Source organism: Argopecten irradians, chromosome 10 (genome assembly GCF_041381155.1).
Source record: "Argopecten irradians isolate NY chromosome 10, Ai_NY, whole genome shotgun sequence".
In the NCBI taxonomy this organism is placed as follows: domain Eukaryota; kingdom Metazoa; phylum Mollusca; class Bivalvia; order Pectinida; family Pectinidae; genus Argopecten; species Argopecten irradians.
In genome coordinates this window covers 24,443,811-24,460,437 of record NC_091143.1, presented here as the reverse complement: position 1 = coordinate 24,460,437, position 16,627 = coordinate 24,443,811, and the positions used below count along the sequence as shown (strand labels likewise).

The 16,627-nt window shown below is 33.6% G+C and overlaps 1 protein-coding gene across 1 annotated transcript in view; it reads left to right on the top strand.

Moving 5' to 3' along the window:
- Positions 1–3,491: 3,491 nt before the first annotated feature.
- LOC138333460 (RNA polymerase-associated protein LEO1-like) overlaps positions 3,492–16,627 on the top strand; it is a 47,268-nt gene continuing 34,132 nt past the window's right edge. The window contains exons 1-2 of the mRNA XM_069281843.1: positions 3,492–3,618; positions 12,701–12,836. The gene's annotated coding sequence lies outside the window, so the exon portion shown is untranslated. The remainder of the gene's footprint in view (positions 3,619–12,700; positions 12,837–16,627) is intronic.

The window sequence follows — 16,627 nt, the reverse complement described above, 5'->3', positions numbered from 1 at the left end:
CAACATACAGAGACTTTTATAAATATTGTCTACCCTTACAACATACAGAGACTTCTATAAATATTGTCTACCCTTACAACATACAGAGACTTCTATAAATATTGTCTACCCTTACAACATACAGAGACATTTATAAATATTGTCTACCCTTACAACATACAGAGACATTTATAAATATTGTCTACCCTTACAACATACAGAGACTTCTATAAATATTGTCTACCCTTACAACATACAGAGACTTTATAAATATTGTCTACCCTTACAACATACAGAGACTTTTATAAATATTGTCTACCCTTACAACATACAGAGACTTCTATAAATATTGTCTACCCTTACAACATACAGAGACTTCTATAAATATTGTCCACCCTTACAACATACAGAGAATCCTATAAATATTGTCTACCCTTTACAACATACAGAGACTTCTGTAAATATTGTCTACCCTTACAACATACAGAGACATTTATAAATATTGTCTACCTTTACAACATACAGAGACTTCTGTAAATATTGTCTATCCTTACAACATAGATGCAGAGTGTCATTATACATCATGCCTCCATTATGAACCATGATCAATTCCAATATTACCGTTGTCATTGAATTTATCCCAGTTAATACGAGAAGTAGAATCTAATTGTTATAATGCCTCAATTTTCCTTCCTTAGCCTCTTTGGTGAATTTTAATGAGATCACCATTGCATATTCAGATATTTCCGGCATTCTCAGCATCCCGAGCTTGTTTATACGACAAACCCACTATTCCTTCCACGGTGCACTGTATGATGTGGATTTCCGATTGAGGTGTTGGGCTACTGTGTAGAAGCTGGTTTAATTACAGACTCATTCTATGGATTTTTCCACAAAAATGATTTAAAAACGAGAAAAAAAAATCAAACAAAAGAAATCTCTGTATGAAATGTATCTATTCCCATAGAAGATATTTTTGAAATAACAAAGTGTTACGAGAAAAGAAATTTAGAATAATCCTATATATGCATGTTTCTACAATGTAATTGACTTATTTTCTGTTTGATCTAAACAACTAAAATATACTTATTTCTTGTCTTTGATTCTTACTATTACTGCGCCAAATAACCGTGCAAGAGCACAAAGGGGGTCATTTTGATTCTGCAATTGGAATCGGGTATAGTGTGTTGTCCTTTGTTGAGTGAAGTGCCACTAATGTTATCAAACAAAATTGATAAGGCCAAGTATTTCTACGCAAATGAAGTAATTATGTAATTTTTCGCACGTAATAAGCTTTTGTCGTATACTTTGAACAAACGATATATATTTCTATTCATAAATATAAAGAAGTTTTGTCAAAAGTAAGCCATTCCATAATATGCCACGTGATTAAATACCTGTAGCGTATTTCGGTTCGTGATAGGCGGTAGGTGACCACACCCTTTTTTACATCCACAAAACCTTCCTGAGGGCCTCTAAATAATTAGGTTACTATTACATATACATACGTTGGTATAATGCCGTGATTGGGAGGGTCTTAAGAAATTGTGGGTCCTTTTATTTTTGTGCGTCGGGATGCATGCATGTACGCTTCCAAAATTGTTCAAATATACAGACGCTACAAAAAAAAGTTTCTTGAAGTTTGACTTCTGTTCATGAGCGCATAGCTTGCCTGCAATCATCGGCGTTGATCCATCAAACATTATGGCCCATGTACTAGCATAGGTAAAAAAAACAACCGATCTCATCGTCTTTAAGTACCACATAATCTGACGTATGATTGCGTACATAGTTTAATTAGTAACCTACTCTCAGATGTCGGGGAGCAGTCTATGAAACGGCAAGGTGCGAAATCTAGTTATTTCGTTGGTTCTGCGAGAGTTTAAATTGTCCAAATGCCATGGTCAGTATTTTTTGAGGACGATATGCTTTTTTGTGCTTTTGGCAAGCTCAATAATTCTTGTATGCTAATGACCCTATTCGTTGATCTCGACAAAAGCGCAATTATTACCGAGTCCCTAATGGACGGAGGCAGAATTGTTCGCTGTCTCGAAACTGCTTTTATTGTTTGTGTATTGGATCAAATCCATTTATATGTAACTTTAAATCCCTTTCAAACTGTTCTTTTACGTACGTAGTTTTGTATCTTTCTTTGCCATAAACTTTATAACACGACGCGCTCAATATGCAAATTACTTCTTATCATCCGGAATTATTTGCGTTATATCTTTTAGTCGCTAGGAATCGATTTTACCTGTAGGATATACACAATTGGCTTAGTGTTTTATCGGGCTACCATTATATATGTATGTAATAAATAATGCAAGATTAAAATGAGATGGTTAATCTAGGTTTATCTTGGCTGAGAAAACCACTTTCGGCGCTGACATTAAACTATCGCTGATCACCTTGATGGCCCCTTAGCGTACATCTGATTGGAGTTGAATGTGGTATTGTGACAACTCCATTCTGGTTTGGTTTAAGTTCGTTGCCAACATCTTCAGCAATAGCACTCAATCGCCTGTCAGATTAGTAATGATCTAGATTCAATTGGAGACGTTTGATTTCGACAGAATGGCGTGTGTTCAGACATAAAAGAGAACTGACGGTATATATGTAATTGAATTCACTAATGGAGGACAATTCATTTTCTTGTCAATCAAACGCCTTCTATAGGCCTACATCATCCTCCGTCACGTGATGTATAGTACTGGCATCAGGACGGACCGTCTGATGCCATGGTAACGTTAAAGTAAGACTAATGAAGGTTAAGTAAGGTTTTAAATGATGTAAATAAAAGACGATGCAAAGGTTTCTTGATATAATGAATACTGACACAGTCGAAGTTAAAAATTGATTTAATAGGAGTTGGCATGTATGAAAAGAAAATGTCCGATGAACTGTTAAAAATATAGACCCATGAACACCAAAAGAATGAGCGTTATTGGTGTCCGCTCACATAACATAAGTCTGAGTCTCCTAATCAGATGGAATGAGTGTTATATTGCTTCTTTATAAAGGTGTTTATAACCATGTTGTCTAATTCTGAACGTCAACTTAATCACATGGTGCGTCATAGGATTTCAATCATTTAAGACAAAATGCTTTACTCGATATTAGTGTAACTGTTGGTTTACCAGCACAGTGATAGTAAGGGCTAGACTACTGAGGATGTGTTAAGGTGTATTGCGATATGATATTAATCATAGTTATGTTATGATATGTCATTCATACATATTACACGAACTAGATATCCCTAGCATGTAACTTAAATACACAGATATACACCGAATAAAGAAAGGATAATATTCTTATAACGGATTAGAGAATGGGAGATAAATTATGGCGATTTTGCGGATACTGCGAACAGAACCGAGTCGTAATGAACTGGAGAGCTTAGCCGTGAAAATCGATAAAAGTTGTTTTACGGTAAAATCCCGCCGCCTAGGTGGCAGCTAACGGTCTAGGTTCTCCTACCATCAGGGCTGTGACAAGGAGGTTTAGTACTCTAGATCTACACACAAGGAAAACAACAGAATCAGTCTCTAATTACTGTGTTCTACAACCTATAAGCGGATTGCTTGTCGCCACAACTTGTTATTAGACGTTTTCTAAGAATGCGGACTCTTCCGAATACAGGTATATACGTATACGTGTGCTTTTATTTTATTCTCCTACACTATAGTCATATAGTCTCCGATTATTTTGTTACCAGATATTCGTTTTGCCCAATTTAGTTTATAAGCATAAATTTCTATTCCTATTTGGTTTGTTATCCTATATTCATTTGTTCATTTGTTCTCATTTGGTTTGTTATCCTATGTTCATTTGTTCATTTGTTCTCATTTGGTTTGTTATCCTATTCTCATTTGTTCTCATTTGGTTTGTTATCCTATATTCATTTGTTCTCATTTGGTTTGTTATCCTATATTCATTTGTTCTCATTTGGTTTGTTATCCTATATTCATTTGTTCATTTGTTCTCATTTGGTTTGTTATCCTATATTCATTTGTTCATTTGTTCTCATTTGGTTTGTTATCCTATATTCATTTGTTCATTTGTTCTCATTTGGTTTGTTATCCTATATTCATTTGTTCATTTATTCCCATTTGGTTTGTTATCCTATATTCATTTGTTCATTTAATCTCATTTGGTTTGTTATCCTATATTCATTTGTTCATTTGTTCTCATTTGTTTGTTATCCTATATTCATTTGTTCATTTGTTCTCATTTGGTTTGCTATCCTATTCTCATTTGGTTTGTTATCCTATATTCATTTGTTCATTTAATCTCATTTGGTTTGTTATCCTATATTCATTTGTTCATTTGTTCTCATTTGGTTTGTTATCCTATATTCATTTGTTCTCATTTGGTTTGTTATCCTATATTCATTTGTTCTCATTTGGTTTGCTATTCTATATTCATTTGTTCATTGGTTCATTTGTTCTCATTTGGTTTGTTATCCTATATTCATTTGTTCTCATTTGTTTGTTATCCTATATTCATTTGTTCTCATTTGGTTTGTTATCCTATATTCATTTGTTCTCATTTGGTTTGTTATCCTATATTCATTTGTTCTCATTTGGTTTGTTATCCTATATTCATTTGTTCTCATTTGTTTGTTATCCTATATTCATTTGTTCTCATTTGGTATGTTATCCTATATTCATTTGTTCTCATTTGGTATGTTATCCTATATTCATTTGTTCTCATTTGGTTTGTTATCCTATTCTCATTTGTTCTCATTTGGTTTGTTATCCTATATTCATTTGTTCATTTGTTCTCATTTGGTTTGTTATCCTATATTCATTTTTTCATTTGTTCTCATTTGGTTTGTTATCCTATATTAATTTGTTCATTTGTTCTCATTTGGTTTGTTATCCTATTCTCATTTGGTTTGTTATCCTATATTCATTTGTTCATTTGTTCCCATTCTCATTTGGTTTGTTATCCTATATTCATTTGTTCATTTGTTCCCCATTTGGTTTGTTATCCTATATTCATTTGTTCATTTGTTCTCATTTGGTTTGTTATCCTATTCTCATTTGGTTTGTTATCCTATATTCATTTGTTCATTTGTTCCCATTTGGTTTGTTATCCTATATTCATTTGTTCATTTAATCTCATTTGGTTTGTTATCCTATATTCATTTGTTCATTTGTTCCCATTTGGTTTGTTATCCTATATTCATTTGTTCATTTGTTCCCATTTGGTTTGTTATCCTATATTCATTTGTTCATTTGTTCTCATTTGGTTTGTTATCCTATATTCATTTGTTCATTTATTCCCATTTGGTTTGTTATCCTATATTCATTTGTTCATTTAATCTCATTTGGTTTGTTATCCTATATTCATTTGTTCATTTGTTCTCATTTGGTTTGTTATCCTATATTCATTTGTTCTCGTTTGGTATGTTATCCTATATTCATTTGTTCTCATTTGGTTTGCTATTCTATATTCATTTGTTCATTTGTTCTCATTTGGTTTGTTATCCTATATTCATTTGTTCTCATTTGGTTTGCTATTCTATATTCATTTGTTCATTTGTTCTCATTTGGTTTGTTATCCTATATTCATTTGTTCATTTATTCCCATTTGGTTTGTTATCCTATATTCATTTGTTCATTTAATCTCATTTGGTTTGTTATCCTATATTCATTTGTTCATTTGTTCTCATTTGTTTGTTATCCTATATTCATTTGTTCTCATTTGGTTTGCTATTCTATATTCATTTGTTCTCATTTGGTTTGTTATCCTATATTCATTTGTTCTCATTTGTTTGTTATCCTATATTCATTTGTTCTCATTTGGTTTGTTATCCTATATTCATTTGTTCTCATTTGGTTTGTTATCCTATATTCATTTGTTCATTTGTTCTCATTTGGTTTGTTATCCTATATTCATTTGTTCTCATTTGGTTTGTTATCCTATATTCATTTGTTCATTTGTTCTCATTTGGTTTGTTATCCTATATTCATTTGTTCATTTGTTCTCATTTGGTTTGTTATCCTATATTCATTTGTTCTCATTTGGTTTGTTATCCTATATTCATTTGTTCTCATTTGTTTGTTATCCTATATTCATTTGTTTTCATTTGGTTTGTTATCCTATATTCATTTGTTCATTTGTTCTCATTTGGTTTGTTATCCTATATTCATTTGTTCTCATTTGTTTGTTATCCTATATTCATTTGTTCTCATTTGGTTTGTTATCCTATATTCATTTGTTCTCATTTGGTTTGTTATCCTATATTCATTTGTTCTCATTTGGTTTGTTATCCTATATTCATTTGTTCTCATTTGGTTTGTTATCCTGTATTTATTTGTTCTCATTTGTTCTCATTTGGTTTATCCAATATCCATTTTGTTTTTCATTCTGTAAATTGTATAATTAGGATTTTAAAATCTCGTTTTGACTGAAATCAAACGTTTCATTTTTTATTTGGTCCTATTTTAAATATTGATTTTGTTTCCATGTCATTTGATACCACAAAATCACTCTACATTACATCACTTTTCATCAAAATGAATACTTATTATTGTAAAGGTTATCAAAGCGATCAAGTACGAAAACAGATTTTTTTTTAAATTATTTTGTCTGATAGAAAATGCACATTTAGTTCCTTTCTTTCCAAAATCAAACTTTTTTTTATATCACATTTTGTCAAATATTCATCCTTATTTTCCATGCGAGTATAAAACATGTGCCATAATATGACAAAAATATTATGCAGTTTTATCAGATTTCCACTTTATAACAAATAATTACAGTAACGTTTAGTGATCCAACACAGCGATATCAGGATGTCAGATATGATGCAATCATTAATTATTTTTTGTCTACATCAAAGTATCCGTATATCCCGGCTTGTTGAAGTTAAGGTAAACTTCAATCCTAAGTCCTTGAGATTTTTCAATTCCAATTTTCTAATATTTTATTGATAAAAAGCAAAAAGAGATATTGTGTCAGTAGTATTTGACATCATGCATTAAATTCTTTTTTTCAGAATCAGATTTTACTCGCTTGAGATTTTCTCAAATGTGACTTTCACGAAAGATCTTTACTAAATTTGAGATTGGTCTTGAGCTCAAATCTGAAACTGCGATAAATCTCTGAGAGTTTTGCACATCATTAGCCTGCAGTGATTAGTATAGCTTTCATCTCCGCGTCAGCAACACTTTGGTGCAGAAAAGTTATCAATTTTACAGATCGTTATCACTGACAATTTGTACATGTATTCGGAATCCGTTCCTTCTTTTTATTATTTTCAATCTCCAGAGTTGGTAGAATCTTCCCTTTCATTAATTCCAATTAAGCGTATCTGTTCGTGTCAGTGAAATAGTTTCGAGAAAACTCATTCCAGTGTTTTGGTCTTATTAGCGATCTTTGACCCTATTTCATTAACGTTCCTAACTGAAGTGAATTCCTTATTTTGAGTTCTCGATAGCATCTTAGGTTACGATGAACTTTCCATAATTTCTTCAAAGTTGCTAAGTTGAGAAATATTTATGTAACTGGGCTCAGTCGATCGACCCACCGCAGTAAGGTAGTAAATCTGGGAACCAGGCGCAATTTTCTCTTTCCCTTTATGTTCCTTGCTGAAAATGCCTTTGATTTTTATCATTACAAATAGCTGACATTTTATAGATTAAATTTTCATTTCTTGACAGTATCTTATATTTTATCACAAATTGTTGATTCATGGTTAGAATCGTAACGCTGTCATCGGGATGGCCTGATACCTCATGATCAATACTTTTGGTGAATGGTTAGGATACTGTGGTAAATGTATTGTGTGATTGTGATAGATTTATTTCACACTACTGTTAAAGACACAGAGCAGGACACAGGTCGCCAAGTCGCCGAGGACGAACGCTTAGTAAGAATAATGATACATTATAGACTTCGATAGCATTTACTTTAAATGGCAACCGTTCATCGTCATTTTACAGTGAAGTATACTGACAAGGTAGTCATTAAGTAAAAAGGGACGCTTCGAATTCAGATCGAATTCAGATAAGATTTGATTTTTTTTTTGTCGTTCCTGAAACAAACATCTTTTTGTATATTTTGCCTTCATATATAGCTAGCTACGAAACTACAAACAATGGACCAAGTTACTTCTGTTTTAAAAACTACAAAATAAGACTATATTGACCGAAACAAAGGTCCTTAATTTTTATATTAGATAGGTCTTTCTTTAACAAATGTCAAAAACATTCTCTATTAAGTGTGTATATTAATTACAAGAAAAACATTGGTCAAAGAACGCTCACCCTGATGAATGCAGCATTTGGGCAATGAAGTTAGTAAAGGAATATTAACTGGGTGTTTCTAAAAACTAAAAACACCGAGTCATTATGCTATATACTGAACATCACGTGACCATGTCTTAGCGAATAAAGATAGTGGAAAATCAGGGCATATCTAATATAGACATTTAAATTGCTGGTAGCAATCGAATCTGTTCCAATCCCAAATGCACTCGTCTAAAATTACAACTTGTCATGAGTGGCCCTGAGTGTTCAGATACATTGATCTTCCAAACACTTTTAAGTCACGGTGTCGGAGTGTTTAACGTGTTTGAGGCGATATAGATATGACAAAGTTAATACCATCGTCTCTCCTTCACAAGTTATGTCACCACCAGGCGTTGTCCTCGTATGATATTGCTTAATTGTTTCGAGGAGAAAAATCTACATATCACATTAATATGTGGTCTTTATGTGTAATATTATAAATTTCTTAAACCTATTGCTAAATTGTTGTACTAACTATGTTCATATGACATCTTATAAGTATTTACATCTGCAACCGTTATATTGACCTTCCCTTCAGCAAATAGTGTCATAGCTCTTCATTGGTCTTCATCAATCATATCTAACAATGATAGTTAACAATAGGCAGGGGAGGGAGGCGTTTTAAAGCAATCCTAGAAATCGAGCAAGAATTCCCGGTTGGACATCTGAGACGGATCAAAAACAGTGCGAACACATGCTTCCCCTTAGGGTAATCATCTTTATTTAATTAATTATTAAGAAGATTGTGTGCTCCGAGGATTGGTGTGATCGCCTCCATGCGGATGAAGGTCGAATAAACCATTAATTTTATATTGTGTTAGTATAATTAGAAGAAAAAAAATCATATTTTTGTTATAGAGATCGCTGTTACACTGATTAGTGACCACCATCTAATGTTTTAGTTAGGGATAGTCTGCTTTTGAGACATGCCTTATTTAATACATGTACGTGTTTTGTATGTTTAAATTCAGAAATAGTGTAAGACACACATTTGTAATTCGATAACCACTCTCATATGGCTTGGTAAAATCAAAACCATTGAACTGTAAGTATTGTAATATTTAAAATGTTAGTAACTTATAATGCTGAATTAGCATACCGGTATTTAAAGTTCTTCTTGAGTTGATTTCCTAATTTGCGTAGCGTTCCTTTTGTAACGTTCCCTATAAGGTAGCGTTCCTTTTGTAGCGTTCCCTATTGGGTAGCATTTCTTTTGTAGTGTTGCCTATTGGGTAGTGTTGCTTTTGTAGTGTTGGCTATTGGGTAGTGTTCCCTTTGTAGAGTTGTCTATTTGGTAGCATTCCTTTTGAAGAAATGCCTATTGGGTAGCGTTCGTTTTGTAGAGTTGCCTATTGGGTAGCGTTCCTTTTGTAGAGTTGCCTATTGGGTAGCGTTCCTTTTGTAGAGTTGCCTATTGGGTAGTGTTCCCTTTGAAGAGTTATCTATTTGGTAGCATTCCTTTTGTAGAAATGCCTATTGGATAGCGTTCGTTTTGTAGAGTTGCCTATTGGGTAGCGTTCCTTTTGTAGAGTTGCCTATTGGGTAGCGTTTCTTTTGTACATTGTAGAGTTGCGTATTGTGTAGCATTTCTTTTGTAGAGGTGCGTATTGGATAGCGTTCCTTTTGTAGAGTTGCCTATTGGGTAGCGTTTCTTTTGTAGTGTTCCCTATTGGGTAGCGTCATGTTATGCCATAAAATCGTGGAATATGAAATATTAGGTTTACTCAATAATACTTTCAGTTTCGAGCAGCCTTGTATGAATAACTCTTAAGAATTTTCCGGCTATTTTGAAGGGATTTCTGGTCAATTAGCTTTCGAGATGAGGAAGTTCATCGTTGCATTGATTTTCCGAAAAAAAATCAGCATTGGTCTTTGTAAGATCTACTAAATGATGTTGTTTCTTGCGTTAATGATCTTTATAGACTTGGACAACGTTTAATTCGGACTGTACTTCTGTCGCCAGGCTGTGACTTGATTTGTGAATCACTAAATAAGAAATTATTGGATACGGAACTCGTGTTCTCTGCAGTGTCAGCGGATTCCCTGGTGTCTATTGTATAATCACAGCGGCACTAGATTGACCAGAGGGATGACCAATGTAAGCCGCTTAGAAAGGTCGTGATGTCGCCTGCAAAAATGTGAGTGTCAATGGTTGGCAAGGACAGACAAATATATGTTTTTATTCAGTATCTCAACATTAGTGTTTAGTGAAAGAAAAATTAAACTGATATAACCGATTTTAGTGAGAATAGAAGCTTAATTTGCAATCCCCTTACTAAATAAGAAAACTTATCCCTAACCTCAATATTTCAACCAAAGAATTGGCACAGAAAATAGATAACTACATTCACGTCGTTTTCACTGAAATAAATGACCTTGAGCTCACAAACATATTACACCACGTCACAATTAGCACCTGAAAGTGCAGGTAACACTGTTATATACAAACACAGAATAGGACAAATTCGGAATGGTATGATTGACAAACGTCGATGTTAATTACATATAAGAAGAGACAGAACTATGCCTTTGTTACACACGATTTGATAATGTTTAGTTTGATGTTGTACAGAAGTCTCAGTGTATAGTCTACAAATCGACAATCAATCCTGTATTTTGACACCAATAAACTCTACAGGGCACACTGTATAAGAGTCTTAGTACAACTGGATCTTAAAATATCTACTGATTTATCTTAACAAATTTCAGTTTAACACCATATATGGTATAAAGAGATCGATACCTCAAATCGTCAAATAAATCATCGCCTTAATGCAGTCCACAGTCTCATATTATTGTTCAAATATATCTTACTTTCTCATGTAATCGCTGAAATATATATAACAGAATATAACATGATCGACGAAACGTTTATCACATGGCCTTATATCATCGAAATCATAGCCGAGAACATCTAACAAATCATCGCCTAATATATCTCACATTGCCTCATAGTATTGGTATATCTTACAGTGCCTAAAATACGGATGATGATATTATAATGATGATGATGATAAGGCCTACAGCAACATAATGTAATATCAAAGTTAAATTTATGTTGTGTCATAAATAGAAACAATAAAATTAAAATATATTGTGTCATCAAATTTATATCCTCTAACTGCTTGGATCAATTACAACAAAATAAGTTTAGATTCCAATTATTACAGCTGATTACCTTGTATTACAATAACAAAAATTATGATATCAAATATCAGAAATAAATATGTTCAGCTGAATTGTATTCCTACAGCAGCACAAGCGCCTGCTTTTTTTATATAATCGAACTGAAATAAGATATCACAAAAAAGTCACATGAGACATCTTAGATGTAGCGACTATTAAGTAAATTACCAGGATATTTAACAAGGTCAAACTTATCAATCACCACCAGGCAAACTGCCAAATATAGACATCATTTCAAATAACTGAACAAATATATAAGGCATTTCTTGCTGTTTGAATAGCCTAGAATATCAGTAGAACATATCCGTGCTCTATACAAATGTCGATATTATCATCCTCAAAACAAATTTGTTTGTCCCACGCAGACCGTTCAGGTAACAGTAATAATAACTTCCCTCTGGTCAAAAAAGTTACTAATGTTAAAACATGAATAGAAATAAGTGAAAAGTGGTATATCACAATTCAATATTATAAGTTACACAGTTTGAAAGTGACCTAATACGGAAAAATATTGGGTCTAAAATAAACTTGTATCGGGCGAGGCGAAGCTAGCGCGCATTATGAAGATTGGACCATAGATGCCATAGGAAGATAGTTTAATGCTTGATTACCAGCAGATCCAATAGGACTACGTGGATATATCTTTTTCATTTTCTCCTTGTTAAAATCAAATTTATCTTTCAGATTTTTTATAAATTCAAATTAATGTCGCGCATGCAAAATCATTCGTGAGCAATTGATTTCTGCACACTACAGAACAAGCCAGAGCACATCAAACAGAGAGCCATAATGTCCTGGCCACAAGACAGGCATCATAATATTGGGTTCTTTGAAATGAATCCGTACATTTCTGTGTTTGATATGACTTCGTGCTCTGTAGCTGGGTTGTGAAACCATGACCTATATTTTAGTGGCACGTTCCGTCGATTCGGTAAAGAGCGCGTGCTATTTAGGAACATACGGTTCTTACTTTGTATGCATTTCGCTTTGTTTGCTGTTACGTATACTTGATTGTATGACATTTTAGTGATCTATTTTCAGGTCTTGTGAGTTTTTGAGTGATTTAGATGCATAAAATATTCAAGACGTTTCAATTCCTGTTCTCCTGTTACAATAACAGTGCTTAAGATTCGCATCCGGTAGTTAATACACTGTGATTGGAGCCCAATCTCCTGTAGACGGTTGCTATGCCAAGCTAGGTACCTCCTACACACAACCTTTTGTCTTTGATTCAGGTGGCCGCTAGTAGATCCACGAGCACATTATTCCCGCCAAAGTGATCATCAACCAGGCCAGCAGACGACAGCGCGAACATGGTGTAACACTGCATTAAGAAGATCCTCGGCGTATAATGTTTTGAAGAGCGCACAGGTATACTATGTCATGCCATGCTAGTTATGTTTTCACGGTTTTAAGTACAAACTAAATGTATACTTTTTTTGCTAACCGCAGAATACATCGACGTAGTTAATAAAATATGTTTTTTTCTGCAATTGTATTCACACCTTTACTAAATTGTTGTAGACACTGTTCTACAATCAGAGATTCATTTCTTAATGGGTTTTTTCTGCGAATAAATTAAAAATCGAACGCTACAAATGGTCACTATATATCCCACCAAAAATCATACTTTGATGTGGGGAGTTTACTCAAATGAGATAGAGCCACTTATGAACTGCAAGCCTTGAACCATTCTTTACTTTAATATTGACTAAAATTCGTGCAACACTGGGCGATTTAGGCTCATTTACTAGTCTTCATTCGACAGCTGCCTCTTCAGAACTTCATTCAACATTCGCTGCATTCACTTATTCACTGTACTTCATTCAACATTTGCTCCATTTCCTTATTCACTGTACTCAACTCAACGTTCGCTCCATTTTCTTATTCACTGTACTCAATTCAACGTTCGCTCCATTCCCTTATTCATTGTACTCCATTCAACATTCGCTTCTTTTACTTATTCATTGCGCTCCATTCAACAGCCACATCCGTCCCCTTTACGTATTCACTATACTTGAGTTTGACTCTTATTCAACACTTGCCTCCTTTTACTGAAACCTAGAAGTCCATGAGAGGTCGTAATTTGTGTTTCTTCTTGTTCTTATTTAAGTCAGAAATGCGGTTTTCCGATCACGTAGCGCGTTTTCCATATAAGAATGAGATTGAGAGAAGAAATCATGAAATCGATATATCGTCGTGTAACTGATAGACAATCAGCAGGTACCAAAACGATCGGCTTCGTGATTAAAGAGAGCGCTTAGACGGCTTCCTATTCCGCTTCTCTAGATTGTTTCCAAAGATTCAATGTTAAAACTCATTAAGGTGTTTGACTTCAATCCAGTAGACAGTTGTTTTCAATTACGCAGGCGATATATTTCCCTGTGCTTGTTATGCGACTTCGGTTAATTAGATTTCTAGGCTAATTGAATGCCGTCTTGACCTTTGAAGCTGTACAAATTCGTATGAATTAAAAGCTTTAATAAAATTTTACAGTGCATCCAATTCAATAACAAGTTATGGTGCGTCCAACAATTTATTTTATTTGCGTCATTTAATTTACTTCAAATACATTTAAACTGAATTTATTTGATCACAAAGATGAAAAAATGAATTATTCATATTTGTTATCTTTTAAGTGCTTGTAACGTCAATATTTTTATTCTAGTTTTGTTTCTATTTCAATTTTCAATTTTAATTTTCTTTTATGTTTTTAAACAATATTTGTATTCTACATGTATTTTTGTTTCTGTTTTTTTTTTTTTTTTTTTTTTTTTCAATTTTATTTTAATATTTGTTATATACAAAGCGGCATTATTCAAAAAGGTTACGACTTTAATATTATTGAACCAAGCGAAGAAATGTCTATTTAATTTGAAGCTATAAGCGATGCGTCAATTCCGTTTACCTGTTAAACGTGTTGTGAGAATGCTATAGAAATATAAAGGGAGTTACAATATCCAAACACAGTAAACCACGGTTATAACGAACATCTGGGGACCAACAAAATCACTTCGTTATAAACATAGTTCGTTATGATACACTTATTACTGACACGTTATAGGAACATTGACGGAGAATCATAATTACTTCGTTATAATTCAACTTTGCTTGTTACGAGCATTTTCATTAACTTCATTAACTCAAAATTTTACCTGATCAGCCAATAAAGGAAAAAATGGCGTCGCCGTTTGCGACGTTGCTTCTGATTGGCTGAGATGACGGTGTTATTGGAACATTGACGGATAATCATAATTACTTCGTTATAAACAAAAATTCGTTGCAATTCGTGGTTTTTTTTATAACGTGTTTAACATGTCATTCTGTTTGATAGAAAATCTATTCAATATGATTCTTAAAAGCCGAAATGGTTGTTCTATCAGCGATTAATTGTAATGTCCTTTTTCATAAATCCTCAGACCAAATAAAAAAAAACTCGAATACATATTTTTTGCCGTATAAAAAGTGAATTGTGCACTCGATTCCCAAGCGAGCTCAATAAATCTGTATGACAAGGTCAACAATACCCCGACGACTACAAACCTGTTGTTATATGACCGCCATATTTGACCACAAGTTTCCCAATTTCTTTATTTATGTTTAACAAATGTGTTTGTCCCGAATTGAACGATGTCCTCAAAGTTGTTGGTCTGTTTCAACAGAGCTTTCGGTTAACCCAGATTGCCAAGTGTATTCAGCAAAAATAATTAGCTATCGTTTGACGTCGACTTGAGTTATTTTGTTTCATTTCCACAAACACATTTACGAATGAGATCACCATCAGTATCGTGTTTTCATTAACGCAATATCATGTTCCCGTGGAATTTCGTTCGTCGGTTCAACTTGTAAAACGTTGTGTGCATTGCCAGATTCTAATTTTCATTTTCAAATTATAATAGAAGTAGAATAAGTTATCAAAATTCTCTATGATGTAAAGCCTGGATTGTATTTTTGGTCGCAATATTGATATTTGCTTAAACCGGAACATTATTTGTAGTATAAAACTGTGGAAGAACTCGTGTTGAAATAAAACCTCTCGGATAACGTTATTGATTCACATGTGCAATAGTTTAATCTATACCCTACCTTTCGGACAAATGTTCATCCTAAAATATTTTTGAAACGTGCAAAAAATGGTTTTACCACTCGCAATTGATTTGGTTTTGTTATTTGAATCCCGCACTCTGCAGTGCTGCCATGGAGCACATTGAATAACGTCATTGCAATTTCCGGTTTATAAAACACCGCGACTGATGTCGATATCGGGTTATTGTAAAACATATTCTGTCAGCGAAGGACACTCAAACACACTTGAGGCGGGTAAGTTTGTGAATTGAAACTTTTAATCACCGGGCCGTGTGTAGCCTTTCTGGCTATGCATGGTATATATTGATATTTGTTGACATTTTACCCCCGCCCAATAATTGCACTTAGGTATTGTACTGAATGTCAGACACTTCCGATTAACCGCTAGCCTGCACAAACAGCTCACTTATCTGGAGAATTAATCTTGTTTTCTATCGATCTATCCTAGTTATTCCCCCTGGATAGAAAAATTCACAATTGTTTTTAACTTCCTTGTATATTCTCAAATAGCTTCTAATTAAATGAAGATTAATGGTTTTAAATCATATCAGATGCTTACATGTTAAACTTAAATTGAAGTCGCTGTTTCTAAAGGACCATCGATCCTAAACTATCGAGATGTCCCCCTTGTTAGCGCTTCATTTTTGGCTTTTTATCTTTATTGAGAAAGGCTCATAACTCTTTTTCTATGTGAGATATTTCGTACAGACTGATTATGAAGGCAGGTTTATCATACAATTATTTTTGTATTTCATTTCATCAAGTTGAGGATAAGAAACTTCAGTGACATCACATATTACACTATATGGATACATAGATAATGAAAGTTCGCTTTTGACTTCCAGACATTTTTTTCATTCGTCGTAATCACTATATAGGGCGTTTTGGGAATACGCATTGTTCAGCTACATATGTAGGCTTCTTCTTAATGCTTTATGCAATGACCTAAACAATAAGTCGTTGTTGGTTCAACAAAACATTATTCCTCTGTCTACATTGAAGAAAATGTGTGAAACCTTTCATGTTCCCTATTCCCAAGCGTGCAAACGTTTGCATTCGAGCTCTTCTTCGTGTTT